The following is a 16,055-nucleotide window of genomic DNA, read 5'->3' as shown; positions in this document are numbered from 1 at the left end:
TTTTCTAGGCATTATTAAAAACAATGTCGGTAGATTTTTTTTAATGAAATCTTGAATATATATTTATCAAAACCAGTCATGTTTTTAATACTATCAGTACATAAACTCAAACAGAGTTCAAGGTCACTTTCAAACCGTTTATCAGTTCATCAAGTTATTTTAACTAACTACGATTGAAAGTAAAAAGTTTGGAAAAAGTCTGAAAAGTCTCCCGACGTATTACAAACAGTTGTTTATGACTAAGTGAACGACGTGTTTCCTTCACTTCTACGCATGCGCGCGTGGGCACATTATTCAACGAGCCCTGCAGGCATGTCGAAACTAATCCCACAAGCCCGCGCATTTTCCTGCTCTGTCTTATATATAGGAAACGTAAACCTAACTATAAACGTGCTTGCTTAACGGCAGCACATATACTAAAATTGGAACGATACAGAGAAGATTAGCATGGCCCCTGCGCAAGGATGACACGCAAATTCGTGAAGCGTTCCAAATTTTTTTGCTTTTTGGTTATAACTGAACCTCTCTCGGTTTCACCAGTCCATTATTTTGAGCAATTATGTGAGAAGCTTGTCATTAAAGCATCGTCCAGTGAGCATCCAGGCTTGGCGTTGCTACGAACTTACTTCATGGTTGACAAGTACTGGTGGCAGGCTCTCCCGCTCCTTTCCTGTTGAAACTTGGTAACTTCTCATGACCACATGCCCGGTTGCAAACAAACAAACAAACAAACAAACAAACAAACAAACAAACAAACAAACAAACAAAAAAAAAACAAAACAAAACAAAAAAGGCGGGAAAAGTAGGAAACCTAGGAAGTTACAACTCGTTAAAGTGGCCTCAAATCAACAAAAGAAGCAAACAGACAATAAGTCATACGTACACCACACAAGCAAGGTATCTTATTTTCATTGAGAACTTTCCAGTATTTCTAACTCCTAAAAACCCGATCGTAAATATTCCCATACAAACTCTTATATTTGCGCCGTGACCGCTAATACGCAAGATGATCATCGCTCACGGCTAGAGCTTGGGCCGCCTGTGTTTAGACAGGCCCACAATCAGAAGTAAAGCTTTAGACAAAGGCCGACAGCACACACAAGGTCAATTAAGCAAAAGCGCAGAAAAACTCGTAAGTGCACGTTTAGACTAAAAGCCACAAATAGTCAGGTAAAGTTAAAATAAAAACGAAAACAAAAAAAACCTAAGAGTAAGTTGCAAAATGTGATCATCGGTATACGAAGGTATACTATACAGAGCTTCAGCTTAGACACTTGCGTAAAATTTCTTGGCGTACCTTTGTAAAACCTGTAAAGAAGAGACCTGGCCATTTCACAAAGTTCTGTTTCCAAAATGAAGTATCCCGCATTCATCAGCAGTATATAGGGTGAGGTATTGAAAATTCTCCATCCCAAAAGCGCACACAAGGCCGCCATTTTGAAAATTGTGACACAGAGCGCACGTCCATCACATGATACCGCTGAAATGTGACATCGCAGCATCGAAGGCGACGTCATGCAAACGTTTTGGGAGGAAAGTGCCTGTTCCGTGTTACAACTACGAGTGTAAAAGGCTAGGGTAGAAAAAGACGATCTTTTTTCACAAAAATTACCACACGGCTGTTACCTTTAAGTTGATAAGAAAAAGCTGAACCTGATGATCAAACCTCAAAACTGAGTTCAACGGAAAAAGCTAAGCCAAGGCCCCCCCGAAACAAGCGGCTCCTGAGTAAAGCAAACGCACCAGGCCACATGCTCAGTGGCAATAAATAGGAAAAGCTCATATGAAAATTCTCGCTATTTTATCATAATTCGCGATGTATAATTCTGACTCGTTTTGTGCGTAAATCAGTGTGGTCGAACTCTTAAATTGGTTGGTACGGTGTTCCACGGGCACAAACCGGCAGCCGGTCAGTCATCGGTTCCGCACGTCCTCCATAAATCTTAAATTTGCTTTTCTCAGGTTGTAGTCACACAGAAGATGGAAAAGAAGACGCACCAAGATTTACCTGATAAGGCATCTGAAGAGCAATTCTTTTGTTCGTTAATAAACGCTCCGAAGTTTCATCATGTTTTCTGACTCCCGTACCCACTGAACAGGTCTCGCATATTCAAAAACTACAGTACACGGAGACATTAGCCCATTAAACTATACGACTTTGATTAAAAACCCTTCATTTTAATGGCTTTTCTAGGCATTATTAAAAACAATGTCGGTAGATTTTTTTTAATGAAATCTTGAATATATATTTATCAAAACCAGTCATGTTTTTAATACTATCAGTACATAAACTCAAACAGAGTTCAAGGTCACTTTCAAACCGTTTATCAGTTCATCAAGTTATTTTAACTAACTACGATTGAAAGTAAAAAGTTTGGAAAAAGTCTGAAAAGTCTCCCGACGTATTACAAACAGTTGTTTATGACTAAGTGAACGACGTGTTTCCTTCACTTCTACGCATGCGCGCGTGGGCACATTATTCAACGAGCCCTGCAGGCATGTCGAAACTAATCCCACAAGCCCGCGCATTTTCCTGCTCTGTCTTATATATAGGAAACGTAAACCTAACTATAAACGTGCTTGCTTAACGGCAGCACATATACTAAAATTGGAACGATACAGAGAAGATTAGCATGGCCCCTGCGCAAGGATGACACGCAAATTCGTGAAGCGTTCCAAATTTTTTTGCTTTTTGGTTATAACTGAACCTCTCTCGGTTTCACCAGTCCATTATTTTGAGCAATTATGTGAGAAGCTTGTCATTAAAGCATCGTCCAGTGAGCATCCAGGCTTGGCGTTGCTACGAACTTACTTCATGGTTGACAAGTACTGGTGGCAGGCTCTCCCGCTCCTTTCCTGTTGAAACTTGGTAACTTCTCATGACCACATGCCCGGTTGCAAACAAACAAACAAACAAACAAACAAACAAACAAACAAACAAACAAACAAACAAAAAAAAAACAAAACAAAACAAAAAAGGCGGGAAAAGTAGGAAACCTAGGAAGTTACAACTCGTTAAAGTGGCCTCAAATCAACAAAAGAAGCAAACAGACAATAAGTCATACGTACACCACACAAGCAAGGTATCTTATTTTCATTGAGAACTTTCCAGTATTTCTAACTCCTAAAAACCCGATCGTAAATATTCCCATACAAACTCTTATATTTGCGCCGTGACCGCTAATACGCAAGATGATCATCGCTCACGGCTAGAGCTTGGGCCGCCTGTGTTTAGACAGGCCCACAATCAGAAGTAAAGCTTTAGACAAAGGCCGACAGCACACACAAGGTCAATTAAGCAAAAGCGCAGAAAAACTCGTAAGTGCACGTTTAGACTAAAAGCCACAAATAGTCAGGTAAAGTTAAAATAAAAACGAAAACAAAAAAAACCTAAGAGTAAGTTGCAAAATGTGATCATCGGTATACGAAGGTATACAACACGCTATACAGAGCTTCAGCTTAGACACTTGCGTAAAATTTCTTGGCGTACCTTTGTAAAACCTGTAAAGAAGAGACCTGGCCATTTCACAAAGTTCTGTTTCCAAAATGAAGTATCCCGCATTCATCAGCAGTATATAGGGTGAGGTATTGAAAATTCTCCATCCCAAAAGCGCACACAAGGCCGCCATTTTGAAAATTGTGACACAGAGCGCACGTCCATCACATGATACCGCTGAAATGTGACATCGCAGCATCGAAGGCGACGTCATGCAAACGTTTTGGGAGGAAAGTGCCTGTTCCGTGTTACAACTACGAGTGTAAAAGGCTAGGGTAGAAAAAGACGATCTTTTTTCACAAAAATTACCACACGGCTGTTACCTTTAAGTTGATAAGAAAAAGCTGAACCTGATGATCAAACCTCAAAACTGAGTTCAACGGAAAAAGCTAAGCCAAGGCCCCCCCGAAACAAGCGGCTCCTGAGTAAAGCAAACGCACCAGGCCACATGCTCAGTGGCAATAAATAGGAAAAGCTCATATGAAAATTCTCGCTATTTTATCATAATTCGCGATGTATAATTCTGACTCGTTTTGTGCGTAAATCAGTGTGGTCGAACTCTTAAATTGGTTGGTACGGTGTTCCACGGGCACAAACCGGCAGCCGGTCAGTCATCGGTTCCGCACGTCCTCCATAAATCTTAAATTTGCTTTTCTCAGGTTGTAGTCACACAGAAGATGGAAAAGAAGACGCACCAAGATTTACCTGATAAGGCATCTGAAGAGCAATTCTTTTGTTCGTTAATAAACGCTCCGAAGTTTCATCATGTTTTCTGACTCCCGTACCCACTGAACAGGTCTCGCATATTCAAAAACTACAGTACACGGAGACATTAGCCCATTAAACTATACGACTTTGATTAAAAACCCTTCATTTTAATGGCTTTTCTAGGCATTATTAAAAACAATGTCGGTAGATTTTTTTTAATGAAATCTTGAATATATATTTATCAAAACCAGTCATGTTTTTAATACTATCAGTACATAAACTCAAACAGAGTTCAAGGTCACTTTCAAACCGTTTATCAGTTCATCAAGTTATTTTAACTAACTACGATTGAAAGTAAAAAGTTTGGAAAAAGTCTGAAAAGTCTCCCGACGTATTACAAACAGTTGTTTATGACTAAGTGAACGACGTGTTTCCTTCACTTCTACGCATGCGCGCGTGGGCACATTATTCAACGAGCCCTGCAGGCATGTCGAAACTAATCCCACAAGCCCGCGCATTTTCCTGCTCTGTCTTATATATAGGAAACGTAAACCTAACTATAAACGTGCTTGCTTAACGGCAGCACATATACTAAAATTGGAACGATACAGAGAAGATTAGCATGGCCCCTGCGCAAGGATGACACGCAAATTCGTGAAGCGTTCCAAATTTTTTTGCTTTTTGGTTATAACTGAACCTCTCTCGGTTTCACCAGTCCATTATTTTGAGCAATTATGTGAGAAGCTTGTCATTAAAGCATCGTCCAGTGAGCATCCAGGCTTGGCGTTGGTACGAACTTACTTCATGGTTGACAAGTACTGGTGGCAGGCTCTCCCGCTCCTTTCCTGTTGAAACTTGGTAACTTCTCATGACAACATGCCCGGTTGCAAACAAACAAACAAACAAACAAACAAACAAACAAACAAACAAACAAACAAACAAAAAAAAAAACAAAACAAAACAAAAAAGGCGGGAAAAGTAGGAAACCTAGGAAGTTACAACTCGTTAAAGTGGCCTCAAATCAACAAAAGAAGCAAACAGACAATAAGTCATACGTACACCACACAAGCAAGGTATCTTATTTTCATTGAGAACTTTCCAGTATTTCTAACTCCTAAAAACCCGATCGTAAATATTCCCATACAAACTCTTATATTTGCGCCGTGACCGCTAATACGCAAGATGATCATCGCTCACGGCTAGAGCTTGGGCCGCCTGTGTTTAGACAGGCCCACAATCAGAAGTAAAGCTTTAGACAAAGGCCGACAGCACACACAAGGTCAATTAAGCAAAAGCGCAGAAAAACTCGTAAGTGCACGTTTAGACTAAAAGCCACAAATAGTCAGGTAAAGTTAAAATAAAAACGAAAACAAAAAAAACCTAAGAGTAAGTTGCAAAATGTGATCATCGGTATACGAAGGTATACAACACGCTATACAGAGCTTCAGCTTAGACACTTGCGTAAAATTTCTTGGCGTACCTTTGTAAAACCTGTAAAGAAGAGACCTGGCCATTTCACAAAGTTCTGTTTCCAAAATGAAGTATCCCGCATTCATCAGCAGTATATAGGGTGAGGTATTGAAAATTCTCCATCCCAAAAGCGCACACAAGGCCGCCATTTTGAAAATTGTGACACAGAGCGCACGTCCATCACATGATACCGCTGAAATGTGACATCGCAGCATCGAAGGCGACGTCATGCAAACGTTTTGGGAGGAAAGTGCCTGTTCCGTGTTACAACTACGAGTGTAAAAGGCTAGGGTAGAAAAAGACGATCTTTTTTCACAAAAATTACCACACGGCTGTTACCTTTAAGTTGATAAGAAAAAGCTGAACCTGATGATCAAACCTCAAAACTGAGTTCAACGGAAAAAGCTAAGCCAAGGCCCCCCCGAAACAAGCGGCTCCTGAGTAAAGCAAACGCACCAGGCCACATGCTCAGTGGCAATAAATAGGAAAAGCTCATATGAAAATTCTCGCTATTTTATCATAATTCGCGATGTATAATTCTGACTCGTTTTGTGCGTAAATCAGTGTGGTCGAACTCTTAAATTGGTTGGTACGGTGTTCCACGGGCACAAACCGGCAGCCGGTCAGTCATCGGTTCCGCACGTCCTCCATAAATCTTAAATTTGCTTTTCTCAGGTTGTAGTCACACAGAAGATGGAAAAGAAGACGCACCAAGATTTACCTGATAAGGCATCTGAAGAGCAATTCTTTTGTTCGTTAATAAACGCTCCGAAGTTTCATCATGTTTTCTGACTCCCGTACCCACTGAACAGGTCTCGCATATTCAAAAACTACAGTACACGGAGACATTAGCCCATTAAACTATACGACTTTGATTAAAAACCCTTCATTTTAATGGCTTTTCTAGGCATTATTAAAAACAATGTCGGTAGATTTTTTTTAATGAAATCTTGAATATATATTTATCAAAACCAGTCATGTTTTTAATACTATCAGTACATAAACTCAAACAGAGTTCAAGGTCACTTTCAAACCGTTTATCAGTTCATCAAGTTATTTTAACTAACTACGATTGAAAGTAAAAAGTTTGGAAAAAGTCTGAAAAGTCTCCCGACGTATTACAAACAGTTGTTTATGACTAAGTGAACGACGTGTTTCCTTCACTTCTGCGCATGCGCGCGTGGGCACATTATTCAACGAGCCCTGCAGGCATGTCGAAACTAATCCCACAAGCCCGCGCATTTTCCTGCTCTGTCTTATATATAGGAAACGTAAACCTAACTATAAACGTGCTTGCTTAACGGCAGCACATATACTAAAATTGGAACGATACAGAGAAGATTAGCATGGCCCCTGCGCAAGGATGACACGCAAATTCGTGAAGCGTTCCAAATTTTTTTGCTTTTTGGTTATAACTGAACCTCTCTCGGTTTCACCAGTCCATTATTTTGAGCAATTATGTGAGAAGCTTGTCATTAAAGCATCGTCCAGTGAGCATCCAGGCTTGGCGTTGCTACGAACTTACTTCATGGTTGACAAGTACTGGTGGCAGGCTCTCCCGCTCCTTTCCTGTTGAAACTTGGTAACTTCTCATGACCACATGCCCGGTTGCAAACAAACAAACAAACAAACAAACAAACAAACAAACAAACAAAAAAAAAAACAAAACAAAACAAAAAAGGCGGGAAAAGTAGGAAACCTAGGAAGTTACAACTCGTTAAAGTGGCCTCAAATCAACAAAAGAAGCAAACAGACAATAAGTCATACGTACACCACACAAGCAAGGTATCTTATTTTCATTGAGAACTTTCCAGTATTTCTAACTCCTAAAAACCCGATCGTAAATATTCCCATACAAACTCTTATATTTGCGCCGTGACCGCTAATACGCAAGATGATCATCGCTCACGGCTAGAGCTTGGGCCGCCTGTGTTTAGACAGGCCCACAATCAGAAGTAAAGCTTTAGACAAAGGCCGACAGCACACACAAGGTCAATTAAGCAAAAGCGCAGAAAAACTCGTAAGTGCACGTTTAGACTAAAAGCCACAAATAGTCAGGTAAAGTTAAAATAAAAACGAAAACAAAAAAAACCTAAGAGTAAGTTGCAAAATGTGATCATCGGTATACGAAGGTATACAACACGCTATACAGAGCTTCAGCTTAGACACTTGCGTAAAATTTCTTGGCGTACCTTTGTAAAACCTGTAAAGAAGAGACCTGGCCATTTCACAAAGTTCTGTTTCCAAAATGAAGTATCCCGCATTCATCAGCAGTATATAGGGTGAGGTATTGAAAATTCTCCATCCCAAAAGCGCACACAAGGCCGCCATTTTGAAAATTGTGACACAGAGCGCACGTCCATCACATGATACCGCTGAAATGTGACATCGCAGCATCGAAGGCGACGTCATGCAAACGTTTTGGGAGGAAAGTGCCTGTTCCGTGTTACAACTACGAGTGTAAAAGGCTAGGGTAGAAAAAGACGATCTTTTTTCACAAAAATTACCACACGGCTGTTACCTTTAAGTTGATAAGAAAAAGCTGAACCTGATGATCAAACCTCAAAACTGAGTTCAACGGAAAAAGCTAAGCCAAGGCCCCCCCGAAACAAGCGGCTCCTGAGTAAAGCAAACGCACCAGGCCACATGCTCAGTGGCAATAAATAGGAAAAGCTCATATGAAAATTCTCGCTATTTTATCATAATTCGCGATGTATAATTCTGACTCGTTTTGTGCGTAAATCAGTGTGGTCGAACTCTTAAATTGGTTGGTACGGTGTTCCACGGGCACAAACCGGCAGCCGGTCAGTCATCGGTTCCGCACGTCCTCCATAAATCTTAAATTTGCTTTTCTCAGGTTGTAGTCACACAGAAGATGGAAAAGAAGACGCACCAAGATTTACCTGATAAGGCATCTGAAGAGCAATTCTTTTGTTCGTTAATAAACGCTCCGAAGTTTCATCATGTTTTCTGACTCCCGTACCCACTGAACAGGTCTCGCATATTCAAAAACTACAGTACACGGAGACATTAGCCCATTAAACTATACGACTTTGATTAAAAACCCTTCATTTTAATGGCTTTTCTAGGCATTATTAAAAACAATGTCGGTAGATTTTTTTTAATGAAATCTTGAATATATATTTATCAAAACCAGTCATGTTTTTAATACTATCAGTACATAAACTCAAACAGAGTTCAAGGTCACTTTCAAACCGTTTATCAGTTCATCAAGTTATTTTAACTAACTACGATTGAAAGTAAAAAGTTTGGAAAAAGTCTGAAAAGTCTCCCGACGTATTACAAACAGTTGTTTATGACTAAGTGAACGACGTGTTTCCTTCACTTCTACGCATGCGCGCGTGGGCACATTATTCAACGAGCCCTGCAGGCATGTCGAAACTAATCCCACAAGCCCGCGCATTTTCCTGCTCTGTCTTATATATAGGAAACGTAAACCTAACTATAAACGTGCTTGCTTAACGGCAGCACATATACTAAAATTGGAACGATACAGAGAAGATTAGCATGGCCCCTGCGCAAGGATGACACGCAAATTCGTGAAGCGTTCCAAATTTTTTTGCTTTTTGGTTATAACTGAACCTCTCTCGGTTTCACCAGTCCATTATTTTGAGCAATTATGTGAGAAGCTTGTCATTAAAGCATCGTCCAGTGAGCATCCAGGCTTGGCGTTGCTACGAACTTACTTCATGGTTGACAAGTACTGGTGGCAGGCTCTCCCGCTCCTTTCCTGTTGAAACTTGGTAACTTCTCATGACCACATGCCCGGTTGCAAACAAACAAACAAACAAACAAACAAACAAACAAACAAACAAAAAAAAAACAAAACAAAACAAAAAAGGCGGGAAAAGTAGGAAACCTAGGAAGTTACAACTCGTTAAAGTGGCCTCAAATCAACAAAAGAAGCAAACAGACAATAAGTCATACGTACACCACACAAGCAAGGTATCTTATTTTCATTGAGAACTTTCCAGTATTTCTAACTCCTAAAAACCCGATCGTAAATATTCCCATACAAACTCTTATATTTGCGCCGTGACCGCTAATACGCAAGATGATCATCGCTCACGGCTAGAGCTTGGGCCGCCTGTGTTTAGACAGGCCCACAATCAGAAGTAAAGCTTTAGACAAAGGCCGACAGCACACACAAGGTCAATTAAGCAAAAGCGCAGAAAAACTCGTAAGTGCACGTTTAGACTAAAAGCCACAAATAGTCAGGTAAAGTTAAAATAAAAACGAAAACAAAAAAAACCTAAGAGTAAGTTGCAAAATGTGATCATCGGTATACGAAGGTATACAACACGCTATACAGAGCTTCAGCTTAGACACTTGCGTAAAATTTCTTGGCGTACCTTTGTAAAACCTGTAAAGAAGAGACCTGGCCATTTCACAAAGTTCTGTTTCCAAAATGAAGTATCCCGCATTCATCAGCAGTATATAGGGTGAGGTATTGAAAATTCTCCATCCCAAAAGCGCACACAAGGCCGCCATTTTGAAAATTGTGACACAGAGCGCACGTCCATCACATGATACCGCTGAAATGTGACATCGCAGCATCGAAGGCGACGTCATGCAAACGTTTTGGGAGGAAAGTGCCTGTTCCGTGTTACAACTACGAGTGTAAAAGGCTAGGGTAGAAAAAGACGATCTTTTTTCACAAAAATTACCACACGGCTGTTACCTTTAAGTTGATAAGAAAAAGCTGAACCTGATGATCAAACCTCAAAACTGAGTTCAACGGAAAAAGCTAAGCCAAGGCCCCCCCGAAACAAGCGGCTCCTGAGTAAAGCAAACGCACCAGGCCACATGCTCAGTGGCAATAAATAGGAAAAGCTCATATGAAAATTCTCGCTATTTTATCATAATTCGCGATGTATAATTCTGACTCGTTTTGTGCGTAAATCAGTGTGGTCGAACTCTTAAATTGGTTGGTACGGTGTTCCACGGGCACAAACCGGCAGCCGGTCAGTCATCGGTTCCGCACGTCCTCCATAAATCTTAAATTTGCTTTTCTCAGGTTGTAGTCACACAGAAGATGGAAAAGAAGACGCACCAAGATTTACCTGATAAGGCATCTGAAGAGCAATTCTTTTGTTCGTTAATAAACGCTCCGAAGTTTCATCATGTTTTCTGACTCCCGTACCCACTGAACAGGTCTCGCATATTCAAAAACTACAGTACACGGAGACATTAGCCCATTAAACTATACGACTTTGATTAAAAACCCTTCATTTTAATGGCTTTTCTAGGCATTATTAAAAACAATGTCGGTAGATTTTTTTTAATGAAATCTTGAATATATATTTATCAAAACCAGTCATGTTTTTAATACTATCAGTACATAAACTCAAACAGAGTTCAAGGTCACTTTCAAACCGTTTATCAGTTCATCAAGTTATTTTAACTAACTACGATTGAAAGTAAAAAGTTTGGAAAAAGTCTGAAAAGTCTCCCGACGTATTACAAACAGTTGTTTATGACTAAGTGAACGACGTGTTTCCTTCACTTCTGCGCATGCGCGCGTGGGCACATTATTCAACGAGCCCTGCAGGCATGTCGAAACTAATCCCACAAGCCCGCGCATTTTCCTGCTCTGTCTTATATATAGGAAACGTAAACCTAACTATAAACGTGCTTGCTTAACGGCAGCACATATACTAAAATTGGAACGATACAGAGAAGATTAGCATGGCCCCTGCGCAAGGATGACACGCAAATTCGTGAAGCGTTCCAAATTTTTTTGCTTTTTGGTTATAACTGAACCTCTCTCGGTTTCACCAGTCCATTATTTTGAGCAATTATGTGAGAAGCTTGTCATTAAAGCATCGTCCAGTGAGCATCCAGGCTTGGCGTTGCTACGAACTTACTTCATGGTTGACAAGTACTGGTGGCAGGCTCTCCCGCTCCTTTCCTGTTGAAACTTGGTAACTTCTCATGACCACATGCCCGGTTGCAAACAAACAAACAAACAAACAAACAAACAAACAAACAAACAAAAAAAAAACAAAACAAAACAAAAAAGGCGGGAAAAGTAGGAAACCTAGGAAGTTACAACTCGTTAAAGTGGCCTCAAATCAACAAAAGAAGCAAACAGACAATAAGTCATACGTACACCACACAAGCAAGGTATCTTATTTTCATTGAGAACTTTCCAGTATTTCTAACTCCTAAAAACCCGATCGTAAATATTCCCATACAAACTCTTATATTTGCGCCGTGACCGCTAATACGCAAGATGATCATCGCTCACGGCTAGAGCTTGGGCCGCCTGTGTTTAGACAGGCCCACAATCAGAAGTAAAGCTTTAGACAAAGGCCGACAGCACACACAAGGTCAATTAAGCAAAAGCGCAGAAAAACTCGTAAGTGCACGTTTAGACTAAAAGCCACAAATAGTCAGGTAAAGTTAAAATAAAAACGAAAACAAAAAAAACCTAAGAGTAAGTTGCAAAATGTGATCATCGGTATACGAAGGTATACAACACGCTATACAGAGCTTCAGCTTAGACACTTGCGTAAAATTTCTTGGCGTACCTTTGTAAAACCTGTAAAGAAGAGACCTGGCCATTTCACAAAGTTCTGTTTCCAAAATGAAGTATCCCGCATTCATCAGCAGTATATAGGGTGAGGTATTGAAAATTCTCCATCCCAAAAGCGCACACAAGGCCGCCATTTTGAAAATTGTGACACAGAGCGCACGTCCATCACATGATACCGCTGAAATGTGACATCGCAGCATCGAAGGCGACGTCATGCAAACGTTTTGGGAGGAAAGTGCCTGTTCCGTGTTACAACTACGAGTGTAAAAGGCTAGGGTAGAAAAAGACGATCTTTTTTCACAAAAATTACCACACGGCTGTTACCTTTAAGTTGATAAGAAAAAGCTGAACCTGATGATCAAACCTCAAAACTGAGTTCAACGGAAAAAGCTAAGCCAAGGCCCCCCCGAAACAAGCGGCTCCTGAGTAAAGCAAACGCACCAGGCCACATGCTCAGTGGCAATAAATAGGAAAAGCTCATATGAAAATTCTCGCTATTTTATCATAATTCGCGATGTATAATTCTGACTCGTTTTGTGCGTAAATCAGTGTGGTCGAACTCTTAAATTGGTTGGTACGGTGTTCCACGGGCACAAACCGGCAGCCGGTCAGTCATCGGTTCCGCACGTCCTCCATAAATCTTAAATTTGCTTTTCTCAGGTTGTAGTCACACAGAAGATGGAAAAGAAGACGCACCAAGATTTACCTGATAAGGCATCTGAAGAGCAATTCTTTTGTTCGTTAATAAACGCTCCGAAGTTTCATCATGTTTTCTGACTCCCGTACCCACTGAACAGGTCTCGCATATTCAAAAACTACAGTACACGGAGACATTAGCCCATTAAACTATACGACTTTGATTAAAAACCCTTCATTTTAATGGCTTTTCTAGGCATTATTAAAAACAATGTCGGTAGATTTTTTTTAATGAAATCTTGAATATATATTTATCAAAACCAGTCATGTTTTTAATACTATCAGTACATAAACTCAAACAGAGTTCAAGGTCACTTTCAAACCGTTTATCAGTTCATCAAGTTATTTTAACTAACTACGATTGAAAGTAAAAAGTTTGGAAAAAGTCTGAAAAGTCTCCCGACGTATTACAAACAGTTGTTTATGACTAAGTGAACGACGTGTTTCCTTCACTTCTACGCATGCGCGCGTGGGCACATTATTCAACGAGCCCTGCAGGCATGTCGAAACTAATCCCACAAGCCCGCGCATTTTCCTGCTCTGTCTTATATATAGGAAACGTAAACCTAACTATAAACGTGCTTGCTTAACGGCAGCACATATACTAAAATTGGAACGATACAGAGAAGATTAGCATGGCCCCTGCGCAAGGATGACACGCAAATTCGTGAAGCGTTCCAAATTTTTTTGCTTTTTGGTTATAACTGAACCTCTCTCGGTTTCACCAGTCCATTATTTTGAGCAATTATGTGAGAAGCTTGTCATTAAAGCATCGTCCAGTGAGCATCCAGGCTTGGCGTTGCTACGAACTTACTTCATGGTTGACAAGTACTGGTGGCAGGCTCTCCCGCTCCTTTCCTGTTGAAACTTGGTAACTTCTCATGACCACATGCCCGGTTGCAAACAAACAAACAAACAAACAAACAAACAAACAAACAAACAAAAAAAAAACAAAACAAAACAAAAAAGGCGGGAAAAGTAGGAAACCTAGGAAGTTACAACTCGTTAAAGTGGCCTCAAATCAACAAAAGAAGCAAACAGACAATAAGTCATACGTACACCACACAAGCAAGGTATCTTATTTTCATTGAGAACTTTCCAGTATTTCTAACTCCTAAAAACCCGATCGTAAATATTCCCATACAAACTCTTATATTTGCGCCGTGACCGCTAATACGCAAGATGATCATCGCTCACGGCTAGAGCTTGGGCCGCCTGTGTTTAGACAGGCCCACAATCAGAAGTAAAGCTTTAGACAAAGGCCGACAGCACACACAAGGTCAATTAAGCAAAAGCGCAGAAAAACTCGTAAGTGCACGTTTAGACTAAAAGCCACAAATAGTCAGGTAAAGTTAAAATAAAAACGAAAACAAAAAAAACCTAAGAGTAAGTTGCAAAATGTGATCATCGGTATACGAAGGTATACAACACGCTATACAGAGCTTCAGCTTAGACACTTGCGTAAAATTTCTTGGCGTACCTTTGTAAAACCTGTAAAGAAGAGACCTGGCCATTTCACAAAGTTCTGTTTCCAAAATGAAGTATCCCGCATTCATCAGCAGTATATAGGGTGAGGTATTGAAAATTCTCCATCCCAAAAGCGCACACAAGGCCGCCATTTTGAAAATTGTGACACAGAGCGCACGTCCATCACATGATACCGCTGAAATGTGACATCGCAGCATCGAAGGCGACGTCATGCAAACGTTTTGGGAGGAAAGTGCCTGTTCCGTGTTACAACTACGAGTGTAAAAGGCTAGGGTAGAAAAAGACGATCTTTTTTCACAAAAATTACCACACGGCTGTTACCTTTAAGTTGATAAGAAAAAGCTGAACCTGATGATCAAACCTCAAAACTGAGTTCAACGGAAAAAGCTAAGCCAAGGCCCCCCCGAAACAAGCGGCTCCTGAGTAAAGCAAACGCACCAGGCCACATGCTCAGTGGCAATAAATAGGAAAAGCTCATATGAAAATTCTCGCTATTTTATCATAATTCGCGATGTATAATTCTGACTCGTTTTGTGCGTAAATCAGTGTGGTCGAACTCTTAAATTGGTTGGTACGGTGTTCCACGGGCACAAACCGGCAGCCGGTCAGTCATCGGTTCCGCACGTCCTCCATAAATCTTAAATTTGCTTTTCTCAGGTTGTAGTCACACAGAAGATGGAAAAGAAGACGCACCAAGATTTACCTGATAAGGCATCTGAAGAGCAATTCTTTTGTTCGTTAATAAACGCTCCGAAGTTTCATCATGTTTTCTGACTCCCGTACCCACTGAACAGGTCTCGCATATTCAAAAACTACAGTACACGGAGACATTAGCCCATTAAACTATACGACTTTGATTAAAAACCCTTCATTTTAATGGCTTTTCTAGGCATTATTAAAAACAATGTCGGTAGATTTTTTTTAATGAAATCTTGAATATATATTTATCAAAACCAGTCATGTTTTTAATACTATCAGTACATAAACTCAAACAGAGTTCAAGGTCACTTTCAAACCGTTTATCAGTTCATCAAGTTATTTTAACTAACTACGATTGAAAGTAAAAAGTTTGGAAAAAGTCTGAAAAGTCTCCCGACGTATTACAAACAGTTGTTTATGACTAAGTGAACGACGTGTTTCCTTCACTTCTACGCATGCGCGCGTGGGCACATTATTCAACGAGCCCTGCAGGCATGTCGAAACTAATCCCACAAGCCCGCGCATTTTCCTGCTCTGTCTTATATATAGGAAACGTAAACCTAACTATAAACGTGCTTGCTTAACGGCAGCACATATACTAAAATTGGAACGATACAGAGAAGATTAGCATGGCCCCTGCGCAAGGATGACACGCAAATTCGTGAAGCGTTCCAAATTTTTTTGCTTTTTGGTTATAACTGAACCTCTCTCGGTTTCACCAGTCCATTATTTTGAGCAATTATGTGAGAAGCTTGTCATTAAAGCATCGTCCAGTGAGCATCCAGGCTTGGCGTTGCTACGAACTTACTTCATGGTTGACAAGTACTGGTGGCAGGCTCTCCCGCTCCTTTCCTGTTGAAACTTGGTAACTTCTCATGACCACATGCCCGGTTGCAAACAAACAAACAAACAAACAAACAAACAAACAAACAAACAAAC

At 40.4% G+C, this 16,055-nt stretch overlaps 8 non-coding genes across 8 annotated transcripts; all 8 read left to right on the top strand.

The window, feature by feature from the left end:
• The first annotated feature begins 390 nt into the window (after nucleotides 1-390).
• On the top strand, nucleotides 391-499 carry LOC146460265 (U6 spliceosomal RNA). Its single transcript, XR_014857748.1, has one exon. It is a non-coding gene; the product is annotated as a U6 spliceosomal RNA (small nuclear RNA).
• Nucleotides 500-2,576: 2,077 nt separating this feature from the next.
• On the top strand, nucleotides 2,577-2,685 carry LOC146460264 (U6 spliceosomal RNA). The gene has a single exon (XR_014857747.1). It is a non-coding gene; the product is annotated as a U6 spliceosomal RNA (small nuclear RNA).
• A 2,084-nt stretch (nucleotides 2,686-4,769) lies between these two features.
• LOC146460263 (U6 spliceosomal RNA) lies at nucleotides 4,770-4,878 on the top strand. The gene has a single exon (XR_014857746.1). It is a non-coding gene; the product is annotated as a U6 spliceosomal RNA (small nuclear RNA).
• Nucleotides 4,879-6,963: 2,085 nt separating this feature from the next.
• On the top strand, nucleotides 6,964-7,072 carry LOC146460262 (U6 spliceosomal RNA). Its single transcript, XR_014857745.1, has one exon. It is a non-coding gene; the product is annotated as a U6 spliceosomal RNA (small nuclear RNA).
• Nucleotides 7,073-9,145: 2,073 nt separating this feature from the next.
• LOC146460261 (U6 spliceosomal RNA) lies at nucleotides 9,146-9,254 on the top strand. The gene has a single exon (XR_014857744.1). It is a non-coding gene; the product is annotated as a U6 spliceosomal RNA (small nuclear RNA).
• Nucleotides 9,255-11,326: 2,072 nt separating this feature from the next.
• On the top strand, nucleotides 11,327-11,435 carry LOC146460260 (U6 spliceosomal RNA). The gene has a single exon (XR_014857743.1). It is a non-coding gene; the product is annotated as a U6 spliceosomal RNA (small nuclear RNA).
• Nucleotides 11,436-13,507: 2,072 nt separating this feature from the next.
• On the top strand, nucleotides 13,508-13,616 carry LOC146460259 (U6 spliceosomal RNA). The gene has a single exon (XR_014857742.1). It is a non-coding gene; the product is annotated as a U6 spliceosomal RNA (small nuclear RNA).
• Nucleotides 13,617-15,688: 2,072 nt separating this feature from the next.
• LOC146460258 (U6 spliceosomal RNA) lies at nucleotides 15,689-15,797 on the top strand. Its single transcript, XR_014857740.1, has one exon. It is a non-coding gene; the product is annotated as a U6 spliceosomal RNA (small nuclear RNA).
• The last annotated feature ends 258 nt before the right edge of the window (nucleotides 15,798-16,055 follow it).

Source organism: Pavona decussata, unplaced genomic scaffold, assembly GCF_977016875.1.
Source record: "Pavona decussata unplaced genomic scaffold, jaPavDecu1.1 SCAFFOLD_214, whole genome shotgun sequence".
Lineage (NCBI taxonomy): Eukaryota > Metazoa > Cnidaria > Anthozoa > Scleractinia > Agariciidae > Pavona > Pavona decussata.
This window is presented reverse-complemented; position numbering and strand designations above follow the sequence as displayed.